The sequence below is a fragment of the Lissotriton helveticus genome, chromosome 10, assembly GCF_964261635.1.
Source record: "Lissotriton helveticus chromosome 10, aLisHel1.1, whole genome shotgun sequence".
Lineage (NCBI taxonomy): Eukaryota > Metazoa > Chordata > Amphibia > Caudata > Salamandridae > Lissotriton > Lissotriton helveticus.
In genome coordinates, this window is record NC_136071.1 from 368,877,640 (window position 1) to 368,897,500 (window position 19,861).

Genomic DNA, 19,861 nt, shown 5'->3' on the forward strand with positions numbered 1-19,861 from the left:
GCACTTGTGATGCGATCCCTGCACTCATGGTGGGATCTGTGCATTCATGGTGGGATCTCTGCACTTGTGGTGGTATCTCTGCACTCATAGTGGGAACTCTCTACTTGTGATGCTATCTTTGTACTTGTGGTGGGATCTCTGCACTTGTGATGGGATCTCTGCACTTGTGATGGGATCTCTGCATTCATGGTGGGATCTCTGCACTTGTGATGGGATCTCTACACTCATGGTGGGCTCTTTCTACTTGTGATGGGATCTCTGCACTCATGGTGGGATCTCTGCACTTGTGATGGGATCCCTGCACTCATGGTGGGATCTCTGCACTTGTGGTGGGATCTCTGCACTTGTGATGGGATCTCTGCACTCGTGATGGGATCTCTGCACTCATGGTGGGATCTTTGTACTCATAGTGGAATCTCTCTACTTATGATGGGATATCTACACTTGTGGTGGGATCTCTGCACTTATGGTGGGTTCTCTGCACTTATGGTGGGATCTCTGCTCTTGAGATAGGATCTCTGCACTCATGATGGGATCTCTGCACTTGTGGTGGGATCTCTGCACTCATAGTGGGATCTCTCTACTTGTGATGGGATCTCTGCACTTATGGTGGGATCTGTGTACTCATAGTGGAATCTCTCTACTTGTGATGGGATCTCTGCACTTGTGATGGGATCTCTGCACTTATGGTGGGTTCTCTGTACTTGTGGTGGGATCTCTGTACTCATGGTGGGATCTCTGTACTCATAGTGGGATCTCTGCACTCATGGTGGGATCTCTGCACTTGTGGTGGGATTTCTGCACTCATAGTGGGATCTCTCTACTTATGGTGAGATCTCTGCACTTGTGATGGGATCTCTGCTCCTATGGAGGGATCTCCGCACTTGTGATGGGATCTTTGCACTTGTGGTGGGATCTCTGCACTTGTGGTGGGATCTCTGCACTCATGGTGGGATATCTGCACTCGTGATGGGATCTCTGCACTTGTTTTTAGGATCTCTGCACTCATGGTGGGATCTTTGTACTTGTGATGGTGTATCTGCACTCATGGTGGGATCTCTGCACTCATAGTGGGATCTCTCTACTTGTGATGGGATATCTGCACATGTGGTGGGATCTCTGCACTTGTGATGGGATCTCTGCACTCATGGTAGGATCTCTGCACTTATGATGGGATCTCTGTACTTGTGGTGGGATCTCTGCACTTGTGATGGGATCTCTGCACTGGTGGGATCTTTGCATTCGTGGTGGGATCTCTGCACTTGTGGTGGGATCTCTGCACTCATGGTGGGATCTCTGCACTTGTGGTGGGATCTCTGCACTCATAGTGGGATCTCTTCACTTGTGGTGGGATCTCTGCACTTGTGGTGGGATCTCTGCACATGTGGTGGGATCTCTATACTCATGGTGGGATCTCTGCACTTGTGATGGGATCTATGCACTTATGGTGGGATCTTTGCCCTTGTGATGAGATCTCTGCACTTATGGTGGGATCTTTGCACTTGTGATGGGATCTCTGCACTTGTGATAGGATCTCTGTACTCATGATGGGATCTCTGTACTTGTGGTGGGATCTCTGCACTCATAGTGGGATCTCTCTACTTGTGATGGGATCTCTGCACTTATGGTGGGATCCTTGCACTTGTGATGGGATCTCTGCACTCATGGTGGGATCAGTGCATTCATGGTGGGATCTCTGCACTTGTGGTGGTATCTCTGCACTCATAGTGGGATCTCTCTACTTGTGATGGGATCTTTGTACTTGTGGTGGGATCCCTGCACTTGTGATGGGATCTCTGCACTTGTGATGGGATCTCTGCATTCATGGTGGGATCTCTGCACTTGTGATGGGATCTCTGCACTCATGGTGGGCTCTTTCTACTTGTGATGGGATCTCTGCACTCATGGTGGGATCTCTGCACTTGTGATGGGATCCCTGCACTCATGGTGGGATCTCTGCACTTGTGATGGGATCTCTGCACTTGTGATGGGATCTCTGCACTCATGATGGGATCTCTGCACTCATGGTGGGATCTGTGTACTCATAGTTGAATCTCTCTACTTGTGATGGGATCTCTGCACTTGTGGTGGGATCTCTGCACTTATGGTGGGTTCTCTGCACTTATGGTGGGATCTCTATACTCATAGTGGGATCTCTCTACTTGTGATGAGATCTCTACATTTGTGGTGGGATCTCTGCACTTGTGATGGGATGTCTGCACTCATGTTGGGATCTGTGTACTCATAGTGGGATCTCTCTACTTATGATGGGATCTCTGTACTTGTGGTGGGATCTCTGTACTCATGGTGGGATCTCTGTACTCATAGTTGGATCTCTGCACTCATGATGGGATCTCTGCACTTGTGGTGGGATTTCTGCTCTCATAGTGGGATCTCTCTACTTATGATGGGATCTCTGCACTTGTGATGGAATCTCTGCTCCTATGGAGGGATCTCCGCACTTGTGATGGGATCTCTGCACTTGTGGTGGGATCTCTGCACTTGTGGTGGGATCTCTGCACTCATGGTGGGATATCTGCACTCGTGATGGGATCTCTTCACTTATGATGGTGTATCTGTACTCATGGTGGGATCTCTGCACTCATAGTGGGATCTTACTACTTATGATGGGATATCTGCACTTGTGATGGGATCTCTGCACTTGTGATGGGATCTCTTCACTCATGGTAGGATCTCTGCACTTGTGATGGGATCTCTGTACTTGTGGTGGGATCTCTGCACTTGTGATGGGATCTCTGCACTTGTGATGGGATCTCTGCACTGGTGTTGGGATCTTTGTATTCATGGTGGGATCTCTGCACTTGTGGTGGGATCTCTGCACTTGTGATGGGATCTCTGCACATGTGGTGGGATCTATACACTCATGGTGGGATCTCTGCACTTGTGGTGGGATCTCTGCACTCATAGTGGGATCTCTTCACTTGTGGTGGGATCTCTGCACTTGTGTTGGGATCTCTGCACATGTGGTGGTATCTCTGCACTCACAGTGGGATCTCTCTTCTTGTGATGGGATCTCTGCACTCATGGTGGGATCACTGCTCTTGTGGTGGGATCTCTGCACATGTGGTGGGATCTCTATACTCATGGTGGGATCTCTGCACTTGTGATGGGATCTATGCACTTATGGTGGGATCTTTGCACTTGTGATGGAATCTCTGCACTTATGGTGGGATCTTTGCACTTGTGATGGGATCTCTGCACTTGTGATAAGATCTCTGCTTTCATGGTGGGATCTCTGCATGTGTGGTGAGATCTCTGCACTGATGCTGTGATCTTTGCACTTGTGGTGGGATCTCTTCACTTGTGATAGGATCTCTGCATATGTGATGGGATCTCTGCATTAATGGTGGGATCTCTGCTCTTGAGATAGGATCTCTGTACTCATGATGGGATCTCTGCACTTGTGGTGGGATCTCTGCACTCATAGTGGGATCTCTCTACTTGTGATGGGATCTCTGCACTTATGGTGGGATCCGTGCACTTGTGATGGGATCTCTGCACTCATGGTGGGATCTGTGCATTCATGGTGGGATCTCTGCACTTGTGGTGGTATCTCTGCACTCACAGTGGGATCTCTCTTCCTGTGATGGGATCTTTGTACTTGTGGTGGGATCTCTGCACTTGTGATGGGATCTCTGCACTTGTGATGGGATCTCTGCATTCATGGTGGGATCTCTGCATTTGTGATGGGATCTCTGCACTCATGGTGGGATCACTGCACTTGTGGTGGGATCTCTGCACTCATAGTGAGATCTCTCTACTTTTGATGGGATCTCTGCACTCATGGTGGGATCCCTGTACTTGTGATAGGATCTCCATACTCATGGTGGGATCTCTGCACTTGTGATGGGATCTCTGCACTCATGGTGGGATCTCTGCACTTGTGATGGGATCTCTGCACTTGTGGTGGGATCTCTATACTTGTGATGGGATCTCTGCTTTTGTGATGGGATCTCTGCACTCATGGTGGGATCACTGCTCTTGTGGTGGGATCTCTGCACTCATAGTGAGATCTCTCTACTTTTGATGGGATCTCTACACTCATGGTGGGATCCCTGCACTTGTGATGCGATCCCTGCACTCATGGTGGGATCTGTGCATTCATGGTGGGATCTCTGCACTTGTGGTGGTATCTCTGCACTCATAGTGGGAACTCTCTACTTGTGATGCTATCTTTGTACTTGTGGTGGGATCTCTGCACTTGTGATGGGATCTCTGCACTTGTGATGGGATCTCTGCATTCATGGTGGGATCTCTGCACTTGTGATGGGATCTCTACACTCATGGTGGGCTCTTTCTACTTGTGATGGGATCTCTGCACTCATGGTGGGATCTCTGCACTTGTGATGGGATCCCTGCACTCATGGTGGGATCTCTGCACTTGTGGTGGGATCTCTGCACTTGTGATGGGATCTCTGCACTCGTGATGGGATCTCTGCACTCATGGTGGGATCTTTGTACTCATAGTGGAATCTCTCTACTTATGATGGGATATCTACACTTGTGGTGGGATCTCTGCACTTATGGTGGGTTCTCTGCACTTATGGTGGGATCTCTATACTCATAGTGGGATCTCTCTACTTGTGATGAGATCTCTACATTTGTGGTGGGATCTCTGCACTTGTGATGGGATATCTGCACTCATGTTGGGATCTGTGTATTCATAGTGGGATCTCTCTACTTATGATGGGATCTATGTACTTGTGGTGGGATCTCTGTACTCATGGTGGGATCTCTCTACTTGTGATGAGATCTCTACATTTGTGGTGGGATCTCTGCACTTGTGATGGGATATCTGCACTCATGTTGGGATCTGTGTATTCATAGTGGGATCTCTCTACTTATGATGGGATCTATGTACTTGTGGTGGGATCTCTGTACTCATGGTGGGATCTCTGTACTCATAGTGGGATCTCTGCACTCATGGTAGGATCTCTGCACTTGTGGTGGGATTTCTGCTCTCATAGTGGGATCTCTCTACTTATGGTGGGATCTCTGCACTTGTGATGGGATCTCTGCTCCTATGGAGGGATCTCTGCACTTGTGATGGGATCTCTGCACTTGTGGTGGGATCTCTGTACTCATAGTGGGATCTCACTACTTGTGATGGGATATCTGCACTTGTGGTGGGATCTCTGCACTTGTGATGGGATCTCTGCACTCTTGGTAGGATCTCTGTACTTGTGATGGGATCTCTTTACTTGTGGTGGGATCTCTGCACTTGTGATGGGATCTCTGCACTGGTGTTGGGATCTTTGCATTTGTGGTGGGATCTCTGCACTTGTGGTGGGATCTCTACACTTGTGATGGGATCTCTGCACATGTGGTGGGATCTATGCACTCATGGTGGGATCTCTGCACTTGTGGTGGGATCTCTGCACTCATAGTAGGATCTCTTCACTTGTGGTGGGATCTCTGCACTTGTGGTGGGATCTCTGCACATGTGGTGGGATCTCTATACTCATGGTGGGATCTCTGCACTTGTGATGGGATCTATGCACTTATGGTGGGATCTTTGCCCTTGTGATGAGATCTCTGCACTTATGGTGGGATCTTTGCACTTGTGATGGGATCTCTGCACTTGTGATATGATCTCTGCATTCATGGTGGGATCTCTGCATGTGTGGTGAGATCTCTGCACTGATGATGGGACCTTTGCTCTCATGGTGGGATCTCTGCACTTGCGATGGGATCTCTGTACTCATGGTGGGATCTCTGCATTTGTGATGGGATCTCTGCACTCATGGTGGGATCACTGCACTTGTGGTGGGATCTCTGCACTCATAGTGAGATCTCTCTACTTGTGATGGGATCTCTGCACTTGTGGTGGGATCTCTGCACTCATAGTGGGATCTCTGCCCTTGTGGTGGGATCTCTGCACTTGTGATGGGATCTTTGCACTCGTGGTAGGATCTCTATACTTGTGATGGGATCTCTGCACTTGTGGTGGGATCTCTGCACTCATAGTGGGATCTCTGCCCTTGTGGTGGGATTTCTGCACTTGTGATGGGATCTCCGCACTCATGGTGGGATCTCTGCACTTATGGTAGGATCTCTGTACTCATAGTGGGATCTCTCTACTTATGGTGGGATCTCTGCACTTGTGATCTCTGCTCTTATGGAGGGATCTCTGCACTTGTGATAGGATCTCTGCACTCATGGTGGGATTTCTGCACTTGTGATGGGATCCCTGCTCTCATGGTGGGATCTCTGCACTTGTGATGGGATCTCTGTACTTCTGGTGGGATCTCTGAACTCATGGTAGGATCTCTACACTTGTGATGGAATCTTGCACTCATGGTGGGATCTCTGCACTTGTGGTGGGATCTCTGCACTCAAAGTGGGATCTCTGCCCTTGTGGTGGGATCTCTGCACTTGTGATGGGATCTCTGCACTCATGATGGGATCTCTGCACTCATGGTGGGATCTGTGTACTCATAGTGGAATCTCTTTACTTGTGATGGGATCTCTGCACTTGTGGTGGGATCTCTGCACTTATGGTGGGTTTTCTGCACTTATTGTGGGATCTCTGCACTTGAGATGGGATCTCTATACTCATGATGGGATCTCTGTACTTTTGATGGGATCTCTGCACTTATGGTGGGATCTCTGCACTTATGATGGGATCTCTTCACTTGTGGTGGGATCTCTGCACTTGTGGTGTGATCTCTGCACATGTGGTGGGATCTCTATACTCATGGTGGATCTCTGCACTTGTGATGATGGGATCTCTGCACTTATGGTGGGATCTTTGCACTTTTGGTGGTATCTCTGCACTTACGGTGGGATATTTGCACTTGTGGTGGGATCTCTGCACTTGTGATAGGATCTCTGCATTCATGGTGGGATCTCTGCATGTGTGGTGACATCTCTGCACTTATGGTGGGATCTTTGCACTTATGGTGGGATCCTGCACTTGTGATAGGAACACTGCACTTATGGTGGGATCTCTGCACTTATGATGGGATCTCTTCACTTGTGGTGGGATCTCGGTACATGTGGTGGGATCTCTGCACTTGTGGTGGGATCTCTATACTCATGGTGGGATCTCTGCACTTGTGATGGGATCTCTGCACTCATGGTGGGATCTCTGCACTTATGGTAGGATCTCTGTACTCATAGTGGGATCTCTCTACTTATGGTGGGATCTCTGCACTTGTGATCTCTGCTCTTATGGAGGGATCTCTGTACTTGTGATAGGATCTCTGCACTTGTGGTGGGATCTCTGCACTTGTGGTGGGATTTCTGCACTCATGGTGGGATCTCTGCACTCGTGATGGGATCTCTGCAATTGTGGTAGGATCTTTGCACTTATGGTGGGATCTCTGTACTCATGGTGGGATCTCTGAACTCATAGTGGGATCTCTGCACTTGTGATGGGATCTCTGCGCTTTTGATTGGATATCTGCACTCATGGTGGGATCTCTGCACTTGTGGTAGGATCTCTGCACTTTTGGGTGGGATATCTGCATTCATGGTGGGATCTCTGCACGTGCGGTGAGATCTCTGCACTTATGGTGGGATCTTTGCACTTGTGGTGGGATCTCTGCACTTGTGATAGGATCTCTGCATTCATGGTGGGATCTCTGCATGTGTAGTGGGATCTCTGTACTTGTGATGGGATCTCTGCACATGTGGTGGGATCTCTGCACTCATGGTGGGATCTCTGCACTCATGGTAGGATCTCTCTACTTGTGATGTGATCTCTGCACTCATGGTGGGATTTCTGCACTTGTGATGGGATCCCTGCACTCATGGTGGGATCTCTACACTTGTGATGGGATCTCTGTACTTCTGGTGGGATCTCTGCACTCATGGTGGGATCTCTACACTTGTGATGGAATCTTGCACTCATGGTGGGATCTCTGCACTTGTGGTGGGATCTCTGCACTCATAGTGGGATCTCTGCCCTTGTGGTGGGATATCTGCACTTGTGATGGGATCTCTGCATTCATGGTGGGATCTGTGTACTCATAGTGGATTCTCTTTACTTGTGATGGGATCTCTGCACTTGTGGTGGGATCTCTGCACTTATGGTGGGTTTTCTGCACTTATTGTGGGATCTCTGCACTTGAGATGGGATCTCTATACTCATGGTGGGATCTCTGCACTTGTGGTGGGATCTCTGCACTCATAGTGGGATCTCTCTACTTTTGATGTGATCTCTGCACTTATGGTGGGATCTCTGCACTTATGATGGGATCTCTTCACTTGTGGTGGGATCTCTGCACTTGTGGTGCGATCTCTGCACATGTGGTGGGATCTCTATACTCATGGTGGGATCTCTGCACTTGTGATGATGGGATCTCTGTACTTATGGTGGGATCTTTGAACTTGTGGTGGGATCTCTGCACTTATGGTGGGATATTTGCACTGTGGTGGGATCTCTGCACTTGTGATAGGATCTCTGCATTCATGGTGGGATCTCTGCATGTGTGGTGACATCTCTGCACTTATGGTGGGATCTTTGCACTTATGGTGGGATCCTGCACTTGTGATAGGATCACTGCACTTATGGTGGGATCTCTGCACTTATGATGGGATCTCTTCACTTGTGGTGGGATCTCGGTACTTGTGGTGGGATCTCTGCAATTGTGATGGGATCTCTGCACTCATGGTGGGATCTCTGCACTTATGGTAGGATCTCTGTACTCATAGTGGGATCTCTCTACTTATGGTGGGATCTCTGCACTTGTGATCTTTGCTCTTATGGAGGGATCTCTGCACTTGTGATGGGATCTCTGAACTTGTGGTGGGATCTCTGCACTTGCGGTGGGATCTCTGCACTCATGGTGGGATCTCTGCACTCGTGATGGGATCTCTGCACTTGTGGTAGGATCTCTGCATGTATGATGGGATCTCTGCACTCATGGTGGGATCTTTGTAGTTAGAGCACTTGTGATGGGATCTCTGCACTCATGGTGGGATCTCTGCACTTGTGATGGGATCTCTGCACTTGTGGTGGGATCTCTATACTTGTGATGGGATCTCTGCTTTTGTGATGGGATCTCTGCACTCATGGTGGGATCACTGCACTTGTGGTGGGTTCTCTGCACTCATAGTGAGATCTCTTTACTTTTGATGGGATATCTGCACTCATGGTGGGATCCCTGCACTTGTGATGGGATCTCTGCACTCATGGTGGGATTTGTGCATTCATGGTGGGATTTTTGCACTTGTGGTGGTATCTCTGAACTCATAGTGGGATCTCTCTACTTGTGATGGGATCTTTGTACTTGTGGCGGGATCTCTGCACTTGTGATGGGATCTCTGCACTTGTGATGGGATCTCTGCATTCATGGTGGGATCTCTGCACTTGTGATGGGATCTCTGCACTCATGGTGGGCTCTTTCTACTTGTGATGGGATCTCTGCACTCATGGTGGGATCTCTGCACTTGTGATGGGATCCCTGCACTCATGGTGGGATCTCTGCACTTGTGGTGGGATCTCTGCACTTGTGATGGGATCTCTGCACTCATGATGGGATCTCTAGACTCATGGTGGGATCTCTGCACTCATGGTGGGATCTCTGCACTCATGATGGGATCTCTGCACTTGTGGTAGGATCTCTGCACTTATGGTGGGATCTCTGCACTCATGGTGGGATCTTTGTATTTGTGATGATGTATCTGCACTCATGGTGGGATCTCTGCACTCATAGTGGGATCTCTCTACTTGTGATGGGATCGCTGCACTTGTGGTGGGATCTCTGAACTTGTGATGGGATCTCTGCACTCATGGTGGATCGCTGCACTTGTGATGGGATCTCTGCACTTGTGGTGGGATCTCTGCACTAGTGATGGGATCTCTGCTCTCATGATGGGATCCCTGCCCTTGTGGTAGGATCACTGCACTCATGGTAGGATCTCTCTACTTGTGATTGGATCTCTGCACTCATGGTGGGATCTCTGCACATGTGATTGGATCTCTGCACTTGTGGTGGGATGTCTGCACTTGTGATGGGATCTCTGTATTTATGGTGGGATCTCTGCACCTGTGGTGGGATCTCTGCACTTGTGTTGGGATCTCTGCACTTGTGGTGGGATCTCTGCACTCATGGTGGGAACTCTGCACTTATGGTGGGATCTCTGCATTCATGGTGGGATCTTTGTACTTGTTGTGGGATATCTACACTCATAGTGGGATCTCTCTACATTGTGATGGGATCTCTGCACTCATGATAGGATCTCTGCACTTGTGATGTGATCTCTGTACTTGTGGTGGGATCTCTGCACTTCTGATGGGAGCTCTGCACTTGTGTTGGGATATTTGCATTCATGGTGTGATCTCTGCACCTGTGGTGGGATCTATGCACTTTTGGTGGGATCTCTGCACTTGTGATAGGATCTCTGCATTCATGGTAGGATCTCTGCACTCATGGTGGTATCTCTGCACTGGTGATGGGATCTCTGCACTTGTGGTGGGATGTTTGTACTCATGGTGGGATCTCTATACTCATGGTGGGATCTCTGCACTTGTGATGGGATCTCTGCTTTCATGGTGGGATCTCTGCACTGGTGATGGGATCACTGCACTTATGGTGGGATCTCTGCACTTGTGGTGGGATCTCTACACTTGTGATAGGATATCTGTATTCATAGTGGGATCTCTGCACTTGTGGGATCTCTGCTCTCATGAAGGGATCCATGCCCTTGTGGTAGGATCGCTCTACTCACGGTGGGGTCTCTCTACTTGTGATGGGATCTCTGCACTCCTGGTGGGATCTCTGCACATGTGATGGGATCTCTGTACTCATGGTGGGATCTCTGCACTCATGGTGGGATCTGTGTACTCATAGTGGAATCTCTTTACTTGTGATGGGATTGCTGCACTTGTGGTGGGATCTCTGTACTTATGATGGGTTCTCTGCACTTATGGTGGGATCTCTATACTCATAGTGGGATCTCTCTACTTGTGATGAGATCTCTACATTTGTGGTGGGATCTCTGCACTTGTGATGGGATATCTGCACTCATGTTGGGATCTGTGTACTCATAGTGGGATCTCTCTACTTATGATGGGATCTCTGTACTTGTGGTGGGATCTCTGTACTCATGGTGGGATCTCTGTACTCATAGTTGGATCTCTGCACTCATGGTGGGATCTCTGCACTTGTGGTGGGATTTCTGCCCTCATAGTGGGATCTCTCTACTTATGGTGGGATCTCTGCACTTGTGATGGGATCTCTGCTCCTATGGAGGGATCTCCGCACTTGTGATGGGATCTCTGCACTTGTGGTGGGATCTCTGCACTTGTGGTGGGATCTTTGTACTTGTTGTGGGATATCTGCACTCATAGTGGGATCTCTCTACATTGTGATGGGATCTCTGCACTCATGATAGGATCTCTGCACTTGTGTTGTGATCTCTGTACTTGTGGTGGGATCTCTGCACTTCTGATGGGAGCTCTGCACTTGTGTTGGGATATTTGCATTCATGGTGTGATCTCTGCACCTGTGGTGGTATCTATGCACTTTTGTTGGGATCTCTGCACTTGTGATAGGATCTCTGCATTCATGGTGGGATCTCTGCACTCATGGTGGTATCTCTGCACTGGTGATGGGATCTCTGCACTTGTGGTGGGATGTTTGCACTCATGGTGGGATCTCTATACTCATGGTGGGATCTCTGCACTTGTGATGGGATCTCTGCTTTCATGGTGGGATCTCTGCACTGGTGATGGGATCACTGCACTTATGGTGGGATCTCTGCACTTGTGGTGGGATCTCTATACTTGTGATAGGATCTCTGCATTCATAGTGGGATCTCTGCACTTGTGGGATCTCTGCTCTCATGAAGGGATCCATGCCCTTGTGGTAGGATCGCTCTACTCACGGTGGGGTCTCTCTACTTGTGATGGGATCTCTGCACTCCTGGTGGGATCTCTGCACATGTGATGGGATATCTGCACTCATGTTGGGATCTCTCTACTTATGGTGGTATCTCTGCACTTGTGATGGGATCTCTGCTCCTATGGAGGGATCTCCGCACTTGTGATGGGATCTCTGCACTTGTGGTGGGATCTCTGCACTTGTGGTGGGATCTCTGCACTTGTGGTGGGATCTCTGCACTCATAGTGGGATCTCTCTACTTTTGATGGGATCTCTGCACTTATGATGGGATCTCTTCACTTGTGGTGGGATCTCTGCACTTGTGGTGCGATCTCTGCACATGTGGTGGGATCTCTATACTCGTGGTGGGGTCTCTGCACTTGTGATGGGATCTCTGCACTTATGGTCGGATCTTTGCACTTGTGATGGGATCTCTGCACTTACGGTGGGATATTTGCACTTGTGGTAGGATCTCTGCACTTGTGATAGGATCTCTGCATTCATGGTGGGATCTCTGCATGTGTGGTGAGATCTCTGCACTTATGGTGGAATATTTGCACTTATGGTGGGATCCTGCCCTTGTGATAGGATCACTGCACTTATGGTGAGATCTCTGCACTTATGATGGGAACTCTTCACTTGTGGTGGGATCTCTGTACTTGTGGTGGGATCTCTGCACTTGTGGTGGGATCTCTATACTCATGGTGGGATCTCTGCACTTGTGATGGGATCTCTGCACTCATTGTGGGATCTCTATACTTATGGTAGGATCTCTGTACTCATAGTGGGATCTCTCGACTTATGGTGGGAAGTCTGCACTTGTGATCTCTGCTCTTATGGAGGGATCTCTGCACTTGTGATAGGATCTCTGCACTTGTGGCGGGATCTCTGCACTTGTGGTGGGATCTCTGCACTTATGGTGGGATCTCTGCACTCATGTTGGGATCTTTGTACTTGTGATGGTGTATCTGCGCTCATGGTGGGATCTCTGCCCTCATAGTGGGATCTCTCTACTAGTGATGGGATCTCTGCATTTGTGGTGGGATCTCTGCACTTGTGATGGGATCTCTGCACTTATGGTTGGATCTCTGCACTTGTGATGGGATCTCTGCTCTCATGATGGGATCCCAGCCCTTGTGATAGGATCTCTGCATTCATGGTGGAATCTCTGCACTCGTGGGATCTCTGCACTTGTGAAGGGATCTCTGCACTTGTGGTGGGATCTCTGTATTCATGATTTGAACTCTGCACTTGTGGTGGTATCTCTCTACTTGTAATAGGATCTTTGCACTCATGGTGGGATCTCTGCACTTGTGATAGGATCTCTGCACTTATGGTGGGATCTCTGCTTTCAAAGTTAGATCTTCCAACTTGTGATGGGATCTTTGCACTTGTGGTGGGATCTCTGCACTCATAGCAGGATCTCTCTACTTGTGATGGGATCTCTGCACTCATGGTGGGATCTCTGTACTTGTGATGGGATCTCTGCACTCAGTGGGATCTCTGCACTTGTGATGGGATCTTTGCACTCATGGTGGGATCTCTACACTTGTGGTGGGATCTCTGCACTCATAGTGGCATGTCTCCACTTGTGATGGGATCTCTGCACTCATGGTGGTATCTCTGCACTTGTGATGGGATCTCTGTACTCATGGTGGGATCTCTGCATTTGTGATGGGATCTCTGCACTCATGGTGGGATCACTGCACTTGTGGTGGGATCTCTGCACTCATAGTGAGATCTCCCTACTTTTGATGGGATCTCTGCACTCATGTTGGGATCCCTGCACTTGTGATAGGATCTCCGTACTCATGGTGGGATCTCTGCACTTGTGATGGGATCTCTGCACTAATGGTGGGATCTCTGCACTTGTGATGGGATCTCTGCACTCATGCTGGGATCCCTGCACTTGTGATAGGATCTCCGTACTCATGGTGGGATCTCTGCACTTGTGATTGGATCTCTGCTTTCATGGTGGGATCTCTGCACTGGTGATGGGATCACTGCACCTATGGTGGGATCTCTGCACTTGTGGTGGGATCTCTACACTTGTGATAGGATCTCTGCATTCATAGTGGGATCTCTGCACTTGTGGGATCTCTGCTCTCATGAAGGGATCCCTGCCCTTGTGGTAGGATCGCTATACTCATGGTGGGGTCTCTCTACTTGTGATGGGATCTCTGCACTCCTGTGGGATCTCTGCACATGTGATGGGATCTCTGTACTCATGGTGGGATCTCTGCACTCATGGTGCGATCTGTGTACTCATAGTGGAATCTCTTTACTTGTGATGGGATTGCTGCACTTGTGGTGGGATCTCTGCACTTATGGTGGGTTTTCTACACTTATTGTGGGATCTCTGCACTTGTGGTGGGATCTCTGCACTCATAGTGGGATCTCTCTACTTTTGGTGGGATCTCTGCACTTATGGTGGGATCTCTGCACTTATGATGGGATCTCTTCACTTGTGGTGGGATCTCTGCACTTGTGGTGCAATCTCTGCACATGTGGTGGGATCTCTATACTCATGGTGGGATATCTGCACTTGTAATGGGATCCCTGCACTTATGGTGGGATATTTGCACTTGTGATGGGATCTCTGCACTTACGGTGGGATATTTGCACATTTGATTGGATCTCTGCACTTGTGTTGGGATGTCTGCAATTGTGATGGGATCTGCTGCACTCATGGTAGGATCTCTCTACTTGTGATGGGATCCCTGCACTCATGGTGGGATCTCTGCACATGTGATTGGATCTCTGCACTTGTGTTGGGATGTCTGCACTTGTGATGGGATCTCTGTATTCTTGGTGGGATCTCTGCACCTGTGGTGGGATCTCTGCACTTGTGGTGGGATCTCTGCACTTGTGGTTGGATATCTATACTCATGGTGGGATTTCTGCACTTGTGATGGGATCTCTGCACTTGTAATGGGATCTTTGCATTCATGGTGGGATCTATGTAGTCATAGTGGGATCTCTCTACTTGTGATGGAATCTCTGCACTCATGGTAGGATCTCTGCACTCATAGTGGGAACTCTCTACTTGTGGTGGGATCTCAGCACTTGTGATGGGATCTCTGCTCTTATGGAGGGATCTCTGCACTTGTGAAGGGATCTCTGCACTTGTGGTGGGATCTCTGCACTTGTGGTGGGATCTCTGCACTCATGGTGGGATCTCTGCACTCATAGTGAGCTCTCTATACTTTTGATGGGATCTCTGCACTCATGGTGGGATCCCTGCACTTGTGATAGGATCTCAGTACTTATGGTGGGATCTCTGCCCTTGTGATGGAATCTCTGCACTTATGGTGGGATCTCTGCACTTGTGATGGGATCTCTGCACGTGTGGTGGGATCTCTATACTTGTGATGGGATCTCTGCTTTTGTAATAGGATCTCTGCATACATGGTGGGATCTCTGCACTTGTGGGATCTCTGCACTTGTGATGGTATCTCTGCACTCATGGTGGGATCTGTGCATTCATGGTGGGATCTCTGCACTTGTGGTGGTATCTCTGGACTAGTAGTGGGATCTCTATACTTGTTATGGATCTCTGTACTTGTGGTGGGATATCTGCACTTGTGATGGGATCTCTGCACTTGTGATAGGATCTCTGCATTCATGGTGGGATCTCTGCATGGGTGGTGGGATCTCTGCACTTGTGATGGGATCTTTGCACATGTAGTGGGATCTCTGCACTCATGGTGGGATCTCCGCACTTGAGATAGGATCTCTGTACTTATGATGGGATCTCTGCACTTGTGGTGGGATCTCTACACTCATAGTGGGATCTCTCTACTTGTGATGGGATCTCTGCACTTATGGTGGGATCTCTGCACTTATGATAAGATCTCTTCACTTGTGGTGGGATCTCTGCACTTGTGGTGGGATCTTTGCACTTGTGGTGGGATCTCTATACTCATGGTAGGATTTCTGCACTTGTGATGGGATCTCTGCACTCATGGTGGGATCTCTGCATTTGTGGTGGGATCACTGTAGTCATAGTGGGATCTCTCTACTTCTGAAGGGATCTCTGCACTCATGGTAGGATCTCTGCACTCATAGTGGGATCTCTTTACTTGTGGTGGGATCTCTGCACTTGTGATGGGATCTCTGCTCTTATGGAGGGATCTCTGCACTTGTGATGGGATCTCTGCACTTATGGTGGGATCTTTGCACTTGTGATGGGATCTCTGCACTTACGGTGGGATATTTGCACTTGTGGTAGGATCTCTGCACTTGTGATAGGATCTCTGCATTCATGGTGGGATCTCTGCATGTGTGGTGAGATCTCTGCACTTATGGTGGAATATTTGCACTTATGGTGGGATCCTGCCCTTGTGATAGGATCACTGCACTTATGGTGAGATCTCTGCACTTATGATGGGAACTCTTCACTTGTGGTGGGATCTCTGTACTTGTGGTGGGATCTCTGCACTTGTGGTGGGATCTCTATACTCATGGTGGGATCTCTGCACTTGTGATGGGATCTCTGCACTCATTGTGGGATCTCTATACTTATGGTAGGATCTCTGTACTCATAGTGGGATCTCTCGACTTATGGTGGGAAGTCTGCACTTGTGATCTCTGCTCTTATGGAGGGATCTCTGCACTTGTGATAGGATCTCTGCACTTGTGGCGGGATCTCTGCACTTGTGGTGGGATCTCTGCACTTATGGTGGGATCTCTGCACTCATGTTGGGATCTTTGTACTTGTGATGGTGTATCTGCGCTCATGGTGGGATCTCTGCCCTCATAGTGGGATCTCTCTACTAGTGATGGGATCTCTGCATTTGTGGTGGGATCTCTGCACTTGTGATGGGATCTCTGCACTTATGGTTGGATCTCTGCACTTGTGATGGGATCTCTGCTCTCATGATGGGATCCCAGCCCTTGTGATAGGATCTCTGCATTCATGGTGGAATCTCTGCACTCGTGGGATCTCTGCACTTGTGGTGGGATCTCTGTATTCATGATTTGAACTCTGCACTTGTGGTGGTATCTCTCTACTTGTAATAGGATCTTTGCACTCATGGTGGGATCTCTGCACTTGTGATAGGATCTCTGCACTTATGGTGGGATCTCTGCTTTCAAAGTTAGATCTTCCAACTTGTGATGGGATCTTTGCACTTGTGGTGGGATCTCTGCACTCATAGCAGGATCTCTCTACTTGTGATGGGATCTCTGCACTCATGGTGGGATCTCTGTACTTGTGATGGGATCTCTGCACTCAGTGGGATCTCTGCACTTGTGATGGGATCTTTGCACTCATGGTGGGATCTCTACACTTGTGGTGGGATCTCTGCACTCATAGTGGCATGTCTCCACTTGTGATGGGATCTCTGCACTCATGGTGGTATCTCTGCACTTGTGATGGGATCTCTGTACTCATGGTGGGATCTCTGCATTTGTGATGGGATCTCTGCACTCATGGTGGGATCACTGCACTTGTGGTGGGATCTCTGCACTCATAGTGAGATCTCCCTACTTTTGATGGGATCTCTGCACTCATGTTGGGATCCCTGCACTTGTGATAGGATCTCCGTACTCATGGTGGGATCTCTGCACTTGTGATGGGATCTCTGCACTCATGGTGGGATCTCTGCACTTGTGATGGGATCTCTGCACTCATGCTGGGATCCCTGTACTTGTGATAGGATCTCCGTACTCATGGTGGGATCTCTGCACTTGTGATGGGATCTCTGCTTTCATGGTGGGATCTCTGCACTGGTGATGGGATCACTGCACCTATGGTGGGATCTCTGCACTTGTGGTGGGATCTCTACACTTGTGATAGGATCTCTGCATTCATAGTGGGATCTCTGCACTTGTGGGATCTCTGCTCTCATGAAGGGATCCCTGCCCTTGTGGTAGGATCGCTATACTCATGGTGGGGTCTCTCTACTTGTGATGGGATCTCTGCACTCCTGTGGGATCTCTGCACATGTGATGGGATCTCTGTACTCATGGTGGGATCTCTGCACTCATGGTGCGATCTGTGTACTCATAGTGGAATCTCTTTACTTGTGATGGGATTGCTGCACTTGTGGTGGGATCTCTGCACTTATGGTGGGTTTTCTACACTTATTGTGGGATCTCTGCACTTGTGGTGGGATCTCTGCACTCATAGTGGGATCTCTCTACTTTTGGTGGGATCTCTGCACTTATGGTGGGATCTCTGCACTTATGATGGGATCTCTTCACTTGTGGTGGGATCTCTGCACTTGTGGTGCAATCTCTGCACATGTGGTGGGATCTCTATACTCATGGTGGGATATCTGCACTTGTAATGGGATCCCTGCACTTATGGTGGGATATTTGCACTTGTGATGGGATCTCTGCACTTACGGTGGGATATTTGCACATGTGATTGGATCTCTGCACTTGTGTTGGGATGTCTGCACTTGTGATGGGATCTGCTGCACTCATGGTAGGATCTCTCTACTTGTGATGGGATCCCTGCACTCATGGTGGGATCTCTGCACATGTGATTGGATCTCTGCACTTGTGTTGGGATGTCTGCACTTGTGATGGGATCTCTGTATTCTTGGTGGGATCTCTGCACCTGTGGTGGGATCTCTGCACTTGTGGTGGGATCTCTGCACTTGTGGTTGGATATCTATACTCATGGTGGGATTTCTGCACTTGTGATGGGATCTCTGCACTTGTAATGGGATCTTTGCATTCATGGTGGGATCTATGTAGTCATAGTGGGATCTCTCTACTTGTGATGGAATCTCTGCACTCATGGTAGGATCTCTGCACTCATAGTGGGAACTCTCTACTTGTGGTGGGATCTCAGCACTTGTGATGGGATCTCTGCTCTTATGGAGGGATCTCTGCACTTGTGAAGGGATCTCTGCACTTGTGGTGGGATCTCTGCACTTGTGGTGGGATCTCTGCACTCATGGTGGGATCTCTGCACTCATAGTGAGCTCTCTATACTTTTGATGGGATCTCTGCACTCATGGTGGGATCCCTGCACTTGTGATAGGATCTCAGTACTTATGGTGGGATCTCTGCCCTTGTGATGGAATCTCTGCACTTATGGTGGGATCTCTGCACTTGTGATGGGATCTCTGCACGTGTGGTGGGATCTCTATACTTGTGATGGGATCTCTGCTTTTGTAATAGGATCTCTGCATACATGGTGGGATCTCTGCACTTGTGGGATCTCTGCACTTGTGATGGTATCTCTGCACTCATGGTGGGATCTGTGCATTCATGGTGGGATCTCTGCACTTGTGGTGGTATCTCTGGACTAGTAGTGGGATCTCTATACTTGTTATGGATCTCTGTACTTGTGGTGGGATCTCTGCACTTGTGATGGGATCTCTGCACTTGTGATAGGATCTCTGCATTCATGGTGGGATCTCTGCATGGGTGGTGGGATCTCTGCACTTGTGATGGGATCTTTGCACATGTAGTGGGATCTCTGCACTCATGGTGGGATCTCCGCACTTGAGATAGGATCTCTGTACTTATGATGGGATCTCTGCACTTGTGGTGGGATCTCTACACTCATAGTGGGATCTCTCTACTTGTGATGGGATCTCTGCACTTATGGTGGGATCTCTGCACTTATGATAAGATCTCTTCACTTGTGGTGGGATCTCTGCACTTGTGGTGGGATCTTTGCACTTGTGGTGGGATCTCTATACTCATGGTAGGATTTCTGCACTTGTGATGGGATCTCTGCACTCATGGTGGGATCTCTGCATTTGTGGTGGGATCACTGTAGTCATAGTGGGATCTCTCTACTTCTGAAGGGATCTCTGCACTCATGGTAGGATCTCTGCACTCATAGTGGGATCTCTTTACTTGTGGTGGGATCTCTGCACTTGTGATGGGATCTCTGCTCTTATGGAGGGATCTCTGCACTTGTGATGGGATCTCTGCACTTGCGGTGTGACCTCTGCACTTGTGATGGGATCTCTGCACTCATGATGGGATCTCTGCACTCATGGTGGGATCTGTGTACTCATAGTTGAATCTCTCTACTTGTG